General features: G+C 49.6%; 1 protein-coding gene across 5 annotated transcripts in view; it reads left to right on the top strand.

The window, feature by feature from the left end:
• EXTL3 (exostosin like glycosyltransferase 3) overlaps nt 1-16,513 on the top strand; it is a 161,234-nt gene that overhangs the window by 109,670 nt on the left and 35,051 nt on the right. The gene's annotated exons all lie outside the window — the stretch shown is intronic.

Raw genomic sequence — 16,513 nt, 5'->3', positions numbered from 1 at the left:
TCTGTATCTCCACTGACATGTGACTCCCAGGCACTCAGCAATAGGACAAGGGGGCACGATGGGCTCAAGCTCTGCCAGGGGAAATTGAAGCTGGAGAGCAGAAGGAAATCCTTTGCAGAGAGAGTGCTCAGGGATTGGAATGGGCTGCCCAGAGAGGGGGTGGATTCCCCATCCCTGGAGGTTTTTCAGCTGAGCTTGGCCGTGGCACTGAGTGCCATGATCTGGTAAAGGGACTGGAGTTGGACCAAGGGTTGGACTTGATGATCTTGGAGGGCTTTTCCAACCCAATCCATTCTATGATTCTGTGATTCTGTGATGACAGTCCAAGCCCCTGTTTTGCCCTGCTGTGCAAAGGTTTCTCCAGGAGCTCCATGTTTGGAGCATCTGCTCCAAATCTACTTGGGCTGAACCTCTTCCAGCAGCTGGGCTGGTGATTTCCTGCAGGAAATCCAACCATGCAGGATGCTCTTTAGCTTGTGGGACTGTAACAAGCCCTCTTAAGTTCACCTTTTTTGCTATTTTTAACCCTGTTTGCTGCCTCCCCAACCCCATATCTGTGTGTCTGAGGAGGGCTTTTTTCCTGCCTTGTTGGAGTGCAAGACTTAAGTCCTTTTTGATTTATTCCAGAGCAGCCCTCGAGCTCAGCTCCTGCTGACTCAGAGTTCAAAAGATCTCCTGGCTTTGAGGCCAGGCTGTGGTTTTCCATCTTGCCTCAAAGTTAAACTGAAAGAGAAAATTGCTTTTTTTTTTTTCCTTAAAAAGAAAGAAACCCACCGTGCTGTGTAAGGGAATCAGACTTACCTGCAGCAGCAGAGGTTGCCAACATGCAGAATTCCAGGGGAAAGTCTGGCTGTTTAGCAAGGCTTTGTTCTCAAGTTGTTTAGTGAGTGCTCCATGGAGATAAATACTTCCTTCTAAAGCTGTTCCCTGGCTGGGATCCAGCCTGTGATCCTACATTAAAGCCTTTTTTTTTTTGGTGTTTAAGCCACTACATTACCATGGTGGCCAGAAATGGTTGTTCAGGGCCCTAATCTGCAGATCTGCAGGTTTAAATTAGATATTAAGAAGAAATTCTTTGCTGTGAGAGTTGTGTGGCCCTGGCAAAGTTTACCCAGAGAGGTTGTGCCCTCCCAATCCCTGGAATTGTCCCAGGTTGGATTCCCTGGGATAGTGGGAGGTGTCCATGGATCAAAATGAGCTTTCAGTCCTTTTCAACCCAAACCATGCTGGGATTCTGTGAGGTCCAAACTGACATCTGGCACATATGGGGAACCTCCTTTTCAGACCCAGCTCCTCTCAGCAAACTTCTTTCCAAGTTTTAGGGCCTGTGGAAGGTGTTCCTGGAAACATCTTGGTGTTCCTACTCCCCTTTTGTAGGAAAAAACACACCTCTAAACCCTGTAGGAATTCTCTGTGCTGTAAATCCACACAGCTCAGGTGACAATAAAGGACAGGGAATAAACTGACTCTTCTCCTGTTCTGTCCCCACTTCTCCTGCTCTTCTTTCAGCAGAGAAACCTCCCTCCCAAAAAGAAAAACCTTGTCACCTGTTCCAAGCCAGCAATAGAATAGGAAAAATGATTTTTCCCCCAATGTAATTTGAAACATGATGACTGGCCCTTTCTTAAACAGCTTCCAACTTAACAATAAAGAAACTTCACAGAGTGCTTGGCAGGAGCCTCTGTACATAATTTAGATCATAATCAGATGCATTAACACATTTTCTATGGATCTCATGGGGGCCAAAGAGACGAGGTGTGCTGGGTAATTTCGTTCCAGATTTCTTTACCTGATTGTTTATTACTCTTGGGGACTTCATTTGTGGCCCAAATGTCACCAGCAGATCCTGCTGCTTCATGGGCCTGCATTCAGAGGAGCTGCAAACAACTTAAATGCCAACTTATCATCAGTCTTTCCTTCAGGGGGTGTCAGGGGGAGGATGGAGAGGGTGTGGGGAGGGGAGAGGAGCCAAAGCAAGGGCCCAATCCTGCGGATTGCTGAGCTCCTGCTGTGCCTGGAGCTTGGGAAGGTGTTCCCTGGGGAGTGAGTACAGTCATGAGCCCTTCCTGTGCCCCCTCCCCATTTCAGCTGCTCCCCACGAGCAGCTCTGGTTTGCTGGAGCTGCTGGAGGAGAAAAGGAACAGCCCTGGGTTGTTTCCATCCCTTCATTGTTCCACCAGGAATGTGCCCATGCCAGAAACATCCTTGTGAAATCCCTCCTTGGACAGAAAAACCTGGTGCTGCTTTGATAAAAGATGTTTGGGGTGTCTTTGTGCTCTGCTGGTTTGTGTCATGGAATCATAGAATGGATTGGGTTGGAAAAGCCCTCCCAGATCATCCAGCCCAACCCTTGGTCCAACTCCAGTCCCTTTACCAGATCATGGCACTCAGTGCCACGGCCAAGCTCAGCTGAAAAACCTCCAGGGATGGGGAATCCACCCCCTCTCTGGGCAGCCCATTCCAATCCCTGAGCACTCTCTCTGCAAAGGATTTTTTTCTGCTCTCCAACTCCAATTTCCCCTGGCAGAGCTTGAGCCCATCGTGCCCCCTTGTCCTGTTGCTGAGTGCCTGGGAGAAGAGACCAACCCCCAGCTGGCCAGAACTTCCCTTCAGGCAGTTCCAGACAGTGCTGAGGTCACCTCTGAGCCTCCTCTTCTCCAGGCTGAACACCCCCAGCTCCCTCAGCCTCTCCCCACAGCACTTGTGCTCCACTCCCTTCTCCAGCCTCGTTGCTCTCCCTGGAGCTTTCCCTTCTCCACCTGAACACCCTCAGCTCTCCCAGCCCATTGTCCCTCTCCAGCATTCCAGGAGCCCCTTTGGGCACTGGAAGGGGCTCTCAGGTCTCCCTGGAGCTTTCCTTTCTTCAGCTGAACCCTCTCAGGTCTTCACAGAATCACAGAATGGATTGGGTTGGAAAAGCCCTCTGAGATCATCAAGTCCAACCCTTGGTCCAACTCCAGTCCCTTTACCAGATCATGGCACTCAGTGCCACGGCCAAGCTCAGCTGAAAAACCTCCAGGGATGGGGAATCCACCCCCTCTCTGGGCAGCCCATTCCAATCCCTGAGGGCTTTTCTCAGAGGGCTTTTCCAACCCAATCCATTCTATGATTCTATGATTGATTCTCTGATTCTATGGTTCTGTGTGGCTCTGAGGAATCTGTCACCCAGGCCTGGTGACCCCACAGGGCACAGCAAACCCCAAAGGGCAGCTCACCCCTTGCCTGCTGCTCTGCTCAGTGGGGTAGGCTGGACTTGTGCATCAGGCTTAATTTGTGGGGCTGATTTATTTAATTACCAGATCATTTGCTGAGCTTCAGTTTTATGAAAACACTCTAAAATTGAGTTCATCATTCCTGGCTGTTCCAGCAGAGAGGCAGAGATTGAAGGGAACTGATTTCCACCTGGATATTGTCCTGTGCCCTTGAAGGTTGCTGATCCTCACTAAGTTGGGTAATCCTGGTCAGCAAAACCACTGCCTTGTGCTTTGGGTTGGGATTTTTTTATTTCCATTTGGATCAGGACCAGCAAAGTCAGGGGGAAATCTGTGAGAGCTGCACTGAAAGGTGAAACCTTTGCTCTGCATTTGGAACCCTTTCAAAATGTGAATCCTTGGAACTGTAGATGTCTGTCTTCTGTGGGTTTGGCAAGGCAGCAGCTGGAGCAGCTGAGAGGGAAATGAACCTGAGAGGAGCTTTTGACTTTGGGGAAACTCAGTAGTTACACTTTCCAGTAACAGTGGGAGGCATTTCCAAAAGAAAGGCCAAACTTGGTGACACCTGGAATTGAGGCAGCACCTAATCCATATTTTTTTTTCTCCCACCACAGACCCAGTGTGGAATGTGCACACCTTGTGTGTCTCTTTGCATGTTGGAGACCTGAAAGGAACTGTGGAAATGATTGTCTAGGGGCTGAGCAGAGAGATGGTCCTTCAAAGGATGTCCTTTAAAATGACTTTTATTGTCATCCCAACCTCTTTCATCTCCCAGGGTTGAATGTTTTGTCTCCTCCTACAAGGATGAAGTTCTGCACCTTGATTGAATTTTAGTGTGAAAGTGGTTTATGTGTCTTAATTATCCAGATTTGTTGCTCTGCCCAGAGGGAAATGTTGGAGAGAAGGAAGCAGAGTGTGTTGGGAGTCTCCAGGTCATCTCTTCAATGGAAAGCTTACAAAGAGTTGCTTTTATTATCCATTACAGCTGTACCAGGTCAGGTATCTCCAGGAAAGACTTTCACCTTCTCTTTGGTGTTGCTTTGAGGTTGGAAGGGACCTCTGGAGGTCTCCAATCCCACGTCCTGCTCTCAATAAGGGAACAGCCAAGGTAGATGAGGTTTCTCCAGGCTTTGTGCAGCTGAGGTTTGGCTGTCCATGGGGTGGAGGCTCCACCAGCTCTCTGGGCTCCTCTTCCAGCCATCTGTTTCCTGCTGTGACCACACCACAACCCTGGCTGATGCCAAGGTGAGCAGCCTCTGCCAAGCAGTCACTCGTGTTCAGAAGAGAAAGGGTGAGGTGCAGTTTGCCCACAACCCATTTGTGCTGTTCCCAGTGACCTCCTGACCCTTCATGGCCATGGGAATGGCTTCCAGGAGGATCCACTCCCTCCCATCCTGCCCACAGACTCTGCTGGTCTTGCTGTCCCTTTTAGTGCCACCTCTGAGGTGTAGATTCTCCAGGGAGTTGTGTTGTTGAAGTGAACTCTTGGACTGCAGATAATCTTGGCTCCCTCTTGGCTTGGCTGCTCCCAGGATTTCCCTGCCTTTGCTAATAAAGCCTTTACAGTTGCTTGGAGACACTCGAGGTTGTTAATGTTGAAATAAAGGGATTAATTTCAGGCCTCCTGCTGCTCAGCTCGTCCGTGTGGATGTGGAGGGGACACAGTTTGGCCACGAGGTGCCAACAGGCTGCACAGTCCTGATGGGCTCAGTCGGCTGGAACTGCTCCTGAGGAGCCACCACACTCCTGGGCATCACTTGCCAGGCACTGGGAACAATTCCAGGGGCTCCATGAGGGATAAACACAGAGGGATCTCATGGCATTGGTATGGGCAGGTCGTCAGGAGCACCTGCACTTTGAACCTGCTCCTGCTCTTGGTGTTATTGATGATGGAGCTTCAACCTGCTCCTGCTCTTGGTGTTATTGATGATGGAGCTTCAACCTCCTCCTGCTCTTGGTGTTACTGATTCTGGAGCTTCAACCTGCTCCTGCTGTTGGTGTTATTGATTCTGGAGCTTCAAGCTGCTCCTGCTGTTGGTGTTATTGATTATGGAGCTTCAACCTCCTCCTGCTGTTGGTGTTATTGATTCTGGAGCTTCAACCTCCTCCTGCTCTTGGTGTTATTGATGATGGAGCTTCAACCTGCTCCTGCTCTTGGTGTTATTGATTATGGAACTTCAACCTGCTCCTGCTCTTGGTGTTATTGATTCTGGAGCTTCAACCTGCTCCTGCTCTTGGTGTTATTGATTATGGAGCTTCAACCTGCTCCTGCTGTTGGTGTTATTGATGATGGAGCTTCAACCTGCTCCTGCTCTTGGTCTTATTGATTCTGGAGCTACAACTCGCTCCTGCTCTTGGTGTTATTGAGGATGGAGCTTCAACCTGCTCCTGCTCTTGGTGTTATTGAGGATGGAGCTTCAACCTCCTCCTGCTGTTGGTGTTACTGATTCTGAAGCTTCAACCTGCTCCTGCTCTTGGTGTTATTGATTCTGAAGCTTCAACCTGCTCCTGCTCTTGGTCTTATTGATTCTGGAGCTTCAACCTCCTCCTGCTGTTGGTGTTATTGATTCTGAAGCTTCAACCTGCTCCTGCTCTTGGTGTTATTGATTCTGGAGCTTCAACCTCCTCCTGCTCTTGGTGTTACTGATTCTGGAGCTTCAACCTCCTCCTGCTGTTGGTGTTATTGATTCTGGAGCTTCAACCTCCTCCTGCTCTTGGTCTTATTGATTATGGAGCTTCAACCTCCTCCTGCTGTTGGTGTTATTGAGGATGGAGCTTCAACCTGCTCCTGCTCTTGGTGTTATTGAGGATGGAGCTTCAACCTGCTCCTGCTCTTGGTGTTATTGATTCTGGAGCTTCAACCTGCTCCTGCTCTTGGTCTTATTGATTCTGGAGCTGATATTTTAACATTTTAAATTCCTTGTGCCTCCCTTTTGGGTTGCTGAGGACTGTGTGTCTGTCCTGTGTAAAACTGCCAAGGTGGGGGGCCAAGCCCATGCAAACCATTTTATTTTTAGTGTCTTTTGAAATCTTGGACTTTTTGTTCTGCCTTTTCTCTGCCTCTCTCTTTTTAATCACAGGAAATGGAAATAAATTCAATCCCAGCTGGTGCTGGAGAAGAATCATTAGGGCCCATCCAGCTGGTTGTCTCGGGGCCAGCACTGGATTGTTCCCTGCCCTGCATTTCCAAAGCATTTTATCTCCTTTAGTCTTGTGTGTGTGCAGAGTGATGAGAGCCTTTCACTGCTGGCATTGATCCGAAGGGGAAGGGCTATTTTTGGGTGGCTGTGAGTAAATGGGCATCAGGCACCACGGGAAGGGAACAGGCTTATTTTTGGAAACCCATCAGCAGCTTTTCTGGCAGGGCCTGCTGCAAATTTTGTCTTTGCTTGAGCTGTCTCAGCTTGTGGTATCAATTCCCAGGGCTGTGAACTTGCAATCCGAGTCTGGAATGAGCAGCTGCTGGAGATTGTATGGATGGCATCACTTTCTGGGATTTGATTGCTCTAATTAGCAAGGCTGGGCCAGGCTGGATGGGGCCCTGAGCAACCTGATCTGGGGAGTGGCTTCTCTTCCCATGGCAGGGCCTTGGAATGGAACCGTCTTCAAGGTCCCTTCCAACCCAACCCACTGTGGTTCTGTGATTCCAACCCACCTGGCTTGGAGGGGAGCAGGGTGGTGGCTGAGCTGGAGATTTTGGGGCAGAAGATGAGGTGGGTTTAGGGGCAACGTGTGAAATGCACCTCAGGTGAAGACAAGCCTGTGGAACAGACTCATGGCCCAAGCCTTGGGTGAACATGCAGAGGACTTGGCATCTGTCAGTGGCCACAGCAGGTTTGGGGTGCTCTTGGGGGTTTGCTTGGGATTTTTAGAATCACAGAATCATAGAATGGATTGGGTTGGAAAAGCCCTTCAAGATCATCAAGTCCAACCCTTGGTCCAACTCCAGTCCCTTCACCAGATCATGGCACTCAGTGCCACGGCCAAGCTCAGCTGAAAAACCTCCAGGGATGGGGAATCCACCCCCTCTCTGGGCAGCCCATTCCAATCCCTGAGCACTCTCTCTGCAAAGGATTTTTTTCTGCTCTCCAACTTCAGTTTCCCCTGGCAGAGCTTGAGCCCATCGTGCCCCCTTGTCCTATTGCTGAGTGCCTGGGAGAAGAGACCAACCCCCAGCTGGCCACAACTCCCCTTCAGGCAGTTCCAGACAGTGCTGAGGTCACCTCTGAGCCTCCTCTTCTCCAGGCTGAACACCCCCAGCTCCCTCAGCCTCTCCCCACAGCACTTGTGCTCCAGTCCCTTCTCCAGCCTCGTTGCTCTTCTCACTTGGCTTGGAAGAGACCTCTGAGATCATCAACCCTTGATCCAACCCCACTGTGATCACCAGCCCAGGGCACTCTGTGCCCTGGGCTGGTGATCACAGTGGGGTTGGATCAAGACATGTTGGATTCTCTGTCCCTGGAGGTGTTTCAGAGGACACTCAGTGCCACATCCAGTCCCTTCTCCAGCCTTGTTGCTCTTCTCTGGCCCCGCTCCAGCCCCTCAATCTCTTGCCTGACCTGAGGGGCCCAAAACTGAACACAACACTCAAGGTGTGGCCTCCCCAAGGCAGAGTCCAGGGGAAGGGTCACTGCCCTGGGCCTGCTGGCCACGCTACTTTGGATCCAGGTTGCTCCTGCTGATGGCAGAAGGGTGATGTTCCTTGGTTTTGCTTGGTCTTTTTCATAAAGAATGCTGTTGTTTGAGGCCATGGTTTATGGTTGGCTTGGCTGGGTTGATGGTTGGACTCTGATCTCAGAGGTCTTTTCCAACCTTAATGATCCTGTGATTCCATGACTCTATAATAAGCATTTTGGGACAGCTGTGCCACAGCTTTTGTGTGTTGAGCTGATGGAACCATTTTGCCCTCCTGTTTCTTGGCTGTGAGTTGGAGCAATGACCAAACCCACCCCAAAAAGCCCAAAGCAGAAAACGTCCTGTGTGTGATTTAACTGCCCATTATCTTCCCTCTCTCTCAGCAAAGACCCAAATCTAATTTCAGAGGTCAGAACATGCTCTCACCTGGGTGTTCCCAGCCTTTTATAGAGCAGTTAAAGGCCATTTCCTAAAATTAGCTGTGCTGGGGAAAGCTCATCCTGCCTCCCTATTAGGCCTCTCTCCAAAGCTCTGGATGGTCATTTGCTTGATGGGCTCCTATTGAAGCTCAGGGTACAGGGTAGGAAATGGAAGAAAAACATCACCTGATGCTGCTTCCTAGGTGAGAAATAAAATCAGGTGGGTCTTGGGGCAGAATTCCTCTTCTTGGTTGGTTTTGGAGGTGTTGTTTGGTTTTTAGGGGTCTCTGTGAAGCTTCTGCCTTTAGAGCCAGACTTAGTTTGATTTTCCTCAAACTTCCTGGTGATCCAAAGGTGTTTGGGGAGCTGTGGGGAGGGGAACACGTGGTTGTGAAGGGGGCTGAGATGGCAGAGCACAGTCAGATCTGCCAAGCAACAGCATTGACATGTTTAAATGGATCTGCTGTTGACTAATACAGAGTGACATATTGAGAGCAATTAAAAAAAAAAAAAAGGAAACCGGGCACAAATTTGGGAAATGAGTGGAATGGAAACAGAACAAAGATGTTAGAGAGGATGTTGGATAAAAGGGAGGGAGGGCTGCTCCACAAAGGAGAGCCAGGGTGTCCATCAGGAGGGTGAGACAACAGCACATTTCAGATCTGGGCTGGAATTATCCCTTGGCAGTGGATCCTCCTGTTTCTGCTTCCCTGCCAACACTGCTGAGTGCCAGGAGGGGAAGGATTTATAGTGCCTGGTGCAGAGAGGAGCCCGTGGGGGATGGCAGGGAAGGGGAGGTGGCACTGCATGTTCTTGGGTGGGTGGGTGGGCTTCCTGCTGTCCCCAGCACTGCAGAGGTGGGTAACGCTGAGGGGAGGGCCTGGGCTAAGTTAGGAGGGTGTGGATTTGAACCTGAGGAAAGGAAATCACTTAAAATCACAGCAAAATGGTTTGGGTGGGAGGAGACCTTAAAGCTCATCCATTTCCACTCCCTGCCATGGGCAGGGACACCTCCCACTTATCCCAGGTTGCTCCATCCAACCTGGCCTGGGACACTTCCAGGGATGGGGCAGCCACAGCTTCTCTGGGCAACTTATAGAGCTCTCCTGTGGAATTCTCTGCTGCAGGAACCTGTGGAGCAACGTGCTGGCTGGGGGTCTCCTCCTCTTTGTTCAGAGTCTGTACAGTCCAGCGTGTCTGTGATGGATTGCTCCAGAAAAAGGTGTTTTGGTGGCAGCTTCTCTTCTCCCAGGCACTCAGCAATAGGACAAGGGGGCACGATGGGCTCAAGCTCTGCCAGGGGAAATTGAAGTTGGAGAGCAGGAAAAAATCCTTTGCAGAGAGAGTGCTCAGGGATTGGAATGGGCTGCCCAGAGAGGGGGTGGATTCCCCATCCCTGGAGGTTTTTCAGCTGAGCTTGGCCATGGCACTGAGTGCCATGATCTGGTAAAGGGACTGGAGTTGGACCAAGGGTTGGACTTGATGATCTCGGAGGGCTTTTCCAACCCAATCCATTCTATGATTCTTCAAGGGCTTATCCAGCTCCTTTTCATTAATGGTTCAGGGGAAATTGTTCCCAACAAACCATTCCATGACCAGGATTTATGATCATTTTGCACCAAAGCAGCTGGAAATGAGCACTGAGGATTGAGGGGCTGGGCTGAACAGGTCATTGGTTTGATCTGATGTCACCAGCCTGGTGCTTGCTTGTTATTTTTATTGCATTCTATGCAGTGGTCAGATTGTGCTGTGAATTTTGTGCCTGTCTCCATGACTTTGTTGCAGGCTGGTGGCTGTGCCACTGAGCCCCCCCAGCAGCAATTCCAGCCTCTGGGAATGTCCCCCCTTTATCTTTCTGGGCACCAGGAGCTCTCCCTGGCAGCACTTGGCTCATACTCTGGTGGTGTTAAGCCTGAAAGGGAGAGAGCTCTGCTGTGGTTTCCTCATCCATTGGACCTCTCAGCATCAATTCTCTGAGTGCTCCCTGGAGCTGGAACCACTCTGATCCTTGGGATGGTGGCTGGGACAGACAACAGAATCCCAGACATTTCACAGAATCCCAGACTATTCTGGGTTGGAAGGGACCCACAAGGATCATCATCGAGTCCAACTCTTCAGTCAATGGCCCACACAGGGGATTGAACCCTTGACCTTGGCATTATTACAGCCAAGTTTTACCCAACTGAGCCAATCTCAGGGTAACAGCTTGTGTTGGAAGCAGCTGCTCCATCTGCAGGAGCCTCAGGCTGGCACTGTACCCCCCTGCCCATTCCTGAGCTGCTCCGAGGACATTTGGCCCCTCTTCCCCTCAGGAATAGCTGCTGTGGGCAGGACATTCCTGCCTGGAGTGTTCTGGAGCCAAAGGAGCTGCTCCAGCCTCCCCAGGCAATCCCTCTCTGCTAACATTTGGATTCCCTCCACCCTCTGTGGTGAGCAGGAGTGCAGAGTGTGCCCACAATATCCTGATTTCCCTGGGAATTTTCCCTCCTGGCCACCAAAGTGCATTAGTGATGGGAACTGTTGGAATCTCCATCCTGCTGCCAATCCAGGGAAGCTGAGAAGCCAAAACTGGGCTGGTTTGAGCAGCTCAGGGATGGCTAAACCAAAACACACCAGCCTGGCCACTCAGGGCTGAAGGATTTGGGTTTTGGATGATTGTGACAGGCAGATCATCTCCAAACCACAGGGCACTGAGCTGGTTTGTGTGTTTGATACCAGTTAATGAAAATTCCTTTAAAGAGACACTGTTGCTTATCATGAGCTGCTCTTTAATTGTTCCCAGAGTGTTCTAAAAAGCTGGGCTTTGGCATCTGGTTTTATCCGTTAGTCTTCCAATACCATTGAATCCATCAGCTGTTTGCACTCAGATTGGAGGCACAGAGCTCACCAAAGCATTAATTGCTGATTAATGGCCTGAAAATGAGGCTCTTTATGAGGTCCTGAAGGCATCACACAGTCAGAACTCAGGTTTGTTCTGGTGTTCCCAGGAGAACTTGTGGGGGAACGTTGGCACAAACAGATGACATTTTTCTGAGCGTCACAGGGGCCTTTACAAGTGTCTGGCTGAATAGTCATCCCAGCTGTGTCTCCAGCCAGCTGAGAGGACCCCACTGGGCCCAGCAAGTGCCAGCTCTGAGCTGGGTTGGGGTTTCAGAGGCAGAGGGTTCAAAAAGCACTAACCCAAGTCACAGGAAGAGTCATGTGTTGGTGCCTCAGCTGTGAGGTGGCATTGGAGCCAAAGGTCTGGGAGAGAGTTTCAGTTTACTCAGGCTGGACCTTCCCTGGGGATTGCTCCTGTTTCTGGAATGGCAAGGTGAGGATTGCTCTTGTTTCTGGAATGACAAGGTGAGGATTGCTCTTGTTTCTGGAATGACAAGGTGAGGATTGCTCTTGTTTCTGGAATGACAAGATGAGGATTGCTCTTGTTTCTGGAATTGCAAGGTGAGGATTGCTCTTGTTTCTGGAATGACAAGGTGAGGATTGCTCTTGTTTCTGGAATGACAAGATGAGGATTGCTCTTGTTTCTGGAATTGCAAGGTGAGGATTGCTCTTGTTTCTGGAATGACAAGATGAGGATTGCTCTTGTTTCTGGAATTATGAGATGAGGGTTGCTCTTGTTTCTGGGATTACAAGGTGAGGATTGCTCTTGTTTCTGGAATGACAAGGTGAGGATTGCTCTTGTTTCTGGAATTAAGAGATGAGGGTTGCTCTTGTTTCTGGAACGACAAGGTGAGGATTGCTCTTGTTTCTGGAATTATGAGATGAGGGTTGCTCTTGTTTCTGGAATTATGAGATGAGGATTGCTGATTGCTCTTGTTTCTGGAATGACAAGATGAGGGTTGCTCTTGTTTCTGGAATGACAAGGTGAGGATTGCTCTTGTTTCTGGAATTATGAGATGAGGATTGCTGATTGCTCCTGTTTCTGGAATGACAAGGTGAGGATTGCTCTTGTTTCTGGAATTATGAGATGAGGATTACTGATTGCTCTTGTTTCTGGAATGACAAGATGAGGGTTGCTCTTGTTTCTGGAATGACAAGGTGAGGATTGCTCTTGTTTCTGGAATTGCAAGGTGAGGATTGCTCTTGTTTCTGGAATGGCAGGGTGAGGATTGCTCTTGTTTCTGGAATGACAAGGTGAGGATTGCTCTTGTTTCTGGAATTATGAGGTGAGGATTCCTCTTGTTTCTGGAATGACAAGGTGAGGATTGCTCTTGTTTCTGGAATTATGAGATGAGGATTGCTCTTGTTTCTGGAATGACAAGGTGAGGATTCCTCTTGCTTCTGGAACGACAAGCCAACATTTTCCTCCCTGAGGTCTCCCTTCTGTGCTCCTTGGTGTGAGCAGGGAAAGCAGCAGCAAACCAGAGTGTGCTCTGTTGGACCAGGAGGGGTGTGGAGGGAGCAGGAGGCCCAGGGAGGCAGCAGAGCCGTGGGAGAAGGAGGAAAGCAGAGATCCAAAGTGGGGATCCAAGAGGGGGATTTGGGGCAGCAGAGCAAAGGTGGTGAGAGAGGGGCAGAGAAAACCATCTCAGCAGCTGCGTTTTGTGTGGCTGCTCCTGGATCCTGCAGCTGTTCATTAGGAATTCTGTTTATGCCACAGGGAGCTTGGGAGGCTCTGAAGCTGACACAGTTTTAATAGACAAAGACGTTTTGAGTGCAGCACATCTGCTCTGGGATGCTGAGGAAGGGGATCCATGTGGCAGTGCCATTGGCTGGAGCTTTCTGTCCTGCTTTTGGTATTTTAAGACCTCTCTTTTATCCTTAAAAGTAATTTTTGAGGTCAGAAGTAGTGCTGTGTTTGCCCATTAAGTTTGCAGCCCCTGAACAGCCCTGCCATGCTCTTCCTGACATCCCTGAGAGTTGGCAGAGTCACCTTGGGCTTGGAAGGAGCCTGAAGAGTTTCCCAAAAGTGGCCACTGTGGAAGTGCCAGGCACAGGTTTGGGGCTGGAAGATGCTGCTCCAGAGCAGAGCCCTCCCCTGCTCCAGGCAGCATTATTAAAAATTTGTTTGAGAAGGCCTTAAATTGATCAATTCATTTCTAGGCAAGGCTCAATCCAACCCTCAGCTTAACTTTTATTACCCGTGGCTTTCCCAAGCCCTTCTCATCTTGCTCAGTGATTGAATTTACCTTGTGCAGCTGAAAAGTTAATTCCTTCCTTCCCCTCCAGCTTTGGCTTCGCTTGGATCCCTCTTTGCCTGACCCCTCTCTGAGGCCTTTAATGAACAGCTCAGTGTCCCTCAGCCCTCCTGAGTGCTCTGTTATTGCTCACCTGCCCTGCAGTGACCTCTGAGTGTTCCCACCTCCCTGTTGGAGAGGTCTCTGTGCCAGATGCAGGTGCTGAGGGGGCTTTGGTGTCTCCCATCCTGCCTTTTCCAAGGACTGGCTGGTGTGAGTGTTCTCCAACCACACAGCTTTGGGGTTTATGCCTCTTTTTAAGTTTTTTTTTGTAATCCCTTGCAAGCCAAGCCCTGGGCACCAGTGACAAGGAGCACACAGTGTGTGTCAGTGATCCCCAGCACTGCTGGGTAGGAATTGGATTACTGTGGATTCTGCCAATGTTTGTCATATTTCATGCACTTCTCTGCTCCTTCCTGACCTCATCAAACACACCCACTGTCTGGAACTGCCTGAAGGGAAGTTGTGACCAGGTGGAGGTTGGTCTCTTCTCCCAGGCACTCAGCAATAGGACAAGGGGGCACGATGGGCTCAAGCTCTGCCAGGGGAAATTGAAGTTGGAGAGCAGGAAAAAATCCTTTGCAGAGAGAGTGCTCAGGGATTGGAATGGGCTGCCCAGAGAGGGGGTGGATTCCCCATCCCTGGAGGTTTTTCAGCTGAGCTTGGCCGTGGCACTGAGTGCCATGATCTGGTAAAGGGACTGGAGTTGGACCAAGAGCTGAACTTGATGGTCTCAGAGGTCTTTTCCAACCCAATCCATTCTGTGATTCTGTGATTCTCTGCTCCTTCATAACCTCATCACACACAGCCACAAACCTCAGGCTCTGAGATTTGTCCTCCCTGTGGTTGGAGGCACCGTGTGTGGCTGTGCCCACCTGCACGTCCTCACCTGGGCAATGCCAGGCCCTGCAAGGACTCTCAGTGCTCACAGAGCCCCAGAGTGGTTGGGGTTGGAAGGGACTCTAAAGCTCAGCTTGTCCCACCCCCTGCCATGGGCAGGGACACCTCCCACTGTCCCAGGGTGCTCCAACCTGGCCTTGGACACTCCCAGGGCTGGGGCAGCCACAGCTTCTCTGGGAAATCTATTCCTGTCCCTCACCATCCTCACAGGGAAGAATCTCATCCTAACATCCAATTTTATTATCCAGTAATGTTTTGTTTCTGGCTGAGCTCTTACCTGAAGGGTCTGTACCTCTTGGTTTCAGGTGGGGCTGTACCTGACACTGCTTTCACCAGCAGTGCTCTCACAGCACAGATGATGCTCCAGACCAAGTCCTGTCCTGGCTGCCTGGGGGTGCCTTCAACAGGAGGGACATCTGAGACTCAGGGAGATGCTCTGAGGGTGGAGCTCTGGAGCCAGGCTGGGAGAGCTGGGGGGGTCACCTGGAGAGGAGAAGGATCCTGAGAGCCCCTTGCAGAGCCTGAAGGGGCTCCAGGAGAGCTGGAAAGGGACTGGGGCCAAGGGCTGGAGGGACAGGACACAGGGAATGGCTTCCCAGTGCCAGAGGGCAGGGCTGGGAAAGGGGATATTTCCTTTTTCTTTCAACCCTTTTCCTTTTTCTTTTAACCCTTTTCCTTTGTCTTTTAACCCTTTCCCTTTTTGTTTTAACCCTTTCCCTTTTTCTTTTAACCCTTTCCCTTTTTGTTTTAACCCTTTTCCTTCCTCTTTTAACCCTTTCCCCTTTTCTTTTATCCCTTTTCCTTTGTCTTTTAACCATTTTCCTTTCTCTTTTAACCCTTTCCCTTTTTCTTTCAACCCTTTCCCTTTTTCTTTCAACCCTTTTCCTTTTTCTTTTAACCCTTTCCCTTTGTCTTTTAACCCTTTCCCTTTTTCTTTTAACCCTTTTCCTTTCTCTTTTAACCCTTTTTCTTTTAACCCTTTCCTTTTTTCTTTTAACCCTTTTCCTTTGTCTTTTAACCCTTTCCCTTTTTCTTTTAACCCTTTCCCTTTTTGTTTTAACCCTTTCCCTTTTTCTTTTAACCCTTTTCCTTTCTCATTTAACCCTTTTCCTTTCTCTTTTAACCCTTTCCCTTTTTAACCCTTTTCCTTTCTCTTTTAACCCTTTTCCTTTGTCTTTTAACCCTTTTCCTTTGTCTTTTAACCCTTTTCCTTTTTCTTTTAACTCTTTTCCTTTTAACTCTTCCAGCTCAACAAAAAATTTAAATTCATTCTTAATTATGACCTTCATCTTCTCTCAGAGAACCTTCCACGTGTTTTTTCCTGCTGCAGAAGCAGCAGGGAGGGTGTTTTAGGGAGGTGAGAGAGGTTTGTGGTTTTGCTTTGGGGGGAAATAACCTTCCTGAGCTATCTAGGGCTGGAAACCACAAAGAATTCCAAGGACTTGAGCTGTCTCCTGGAGTCAACATTTGGAAAACCAGCCCTGACCTCTCCAGGCTCCTCTCCTGTGACATGGAGCTCCCAGCTTTTCCCTGTGGTTTCACCTCAGGATTAATCCAAGATAAAAACCTCCCACACTTAATTTATCCCTCTTAGAAGTGTCTAAAAGTTTGTGCCACTACATGGTGGAGCATCCTCAGTTTGCTTCCCAAATCCCAGAATATCCTTGGGAATGGGGTGAGCACGACAACCCTGTGGTTGTGTGGATTTTCCAGCTGTGCTCCAGGATTTGGGGAGGAGAGGGGTGAAGCCAGTGCAGGATGTTCTGCCCCTCAATCCTGCAGGACACAGAAGGATTTGCTCCCCAAGCTGGATGTTCTTGGAGCAGGAAGTTCTCGTGTGCAGCCTGGGGGAATAAATCAAACCCTGGGACTGGTTTATTGCCAGCAAACAACACTAAATAATAAATTTAAGAACTAAAAGCTCTATGTGTAAAGCAGAGTTCACAATGCATTATGCAAACAGCAGCAAGGCAGTGGGGAAGGAAGAGAGGCTGGGAAAAGGCAGGCTGGGAAAATGGATGGTCTCATGGACAGACCATCAGATGTGGAGCAAATCCCAGGCTGGTGCCACTTCCAGGGTGACCTTGGGCATGTTGTTTGTCCAGCCTTGGCTTCCCGTGGAGCTGCAGACACAGGGAATGTTCCTTGGTTTGGATATAATCTCCCTAAA

The sequence above is a fragment of the Pithys albifrons genome, chromosome 2 (genome assembly GCF_047495875.1).
Source record: "Pithys albifrons albifrons isolate INPA30051 chromosome 2, PitAlb_v1, whole genome shotgun sequence".
Lineage (NCBI taxonomy): Eukaryota > Metazoa > Chordata > Aves > Passeriformes > Thamnophilidae > Pithys > Pithys albifrons.
Note: the sequence above shows the minus strand (reverse complement) of the source record. Positions and strands in the feature narration are given on the sequence as shown.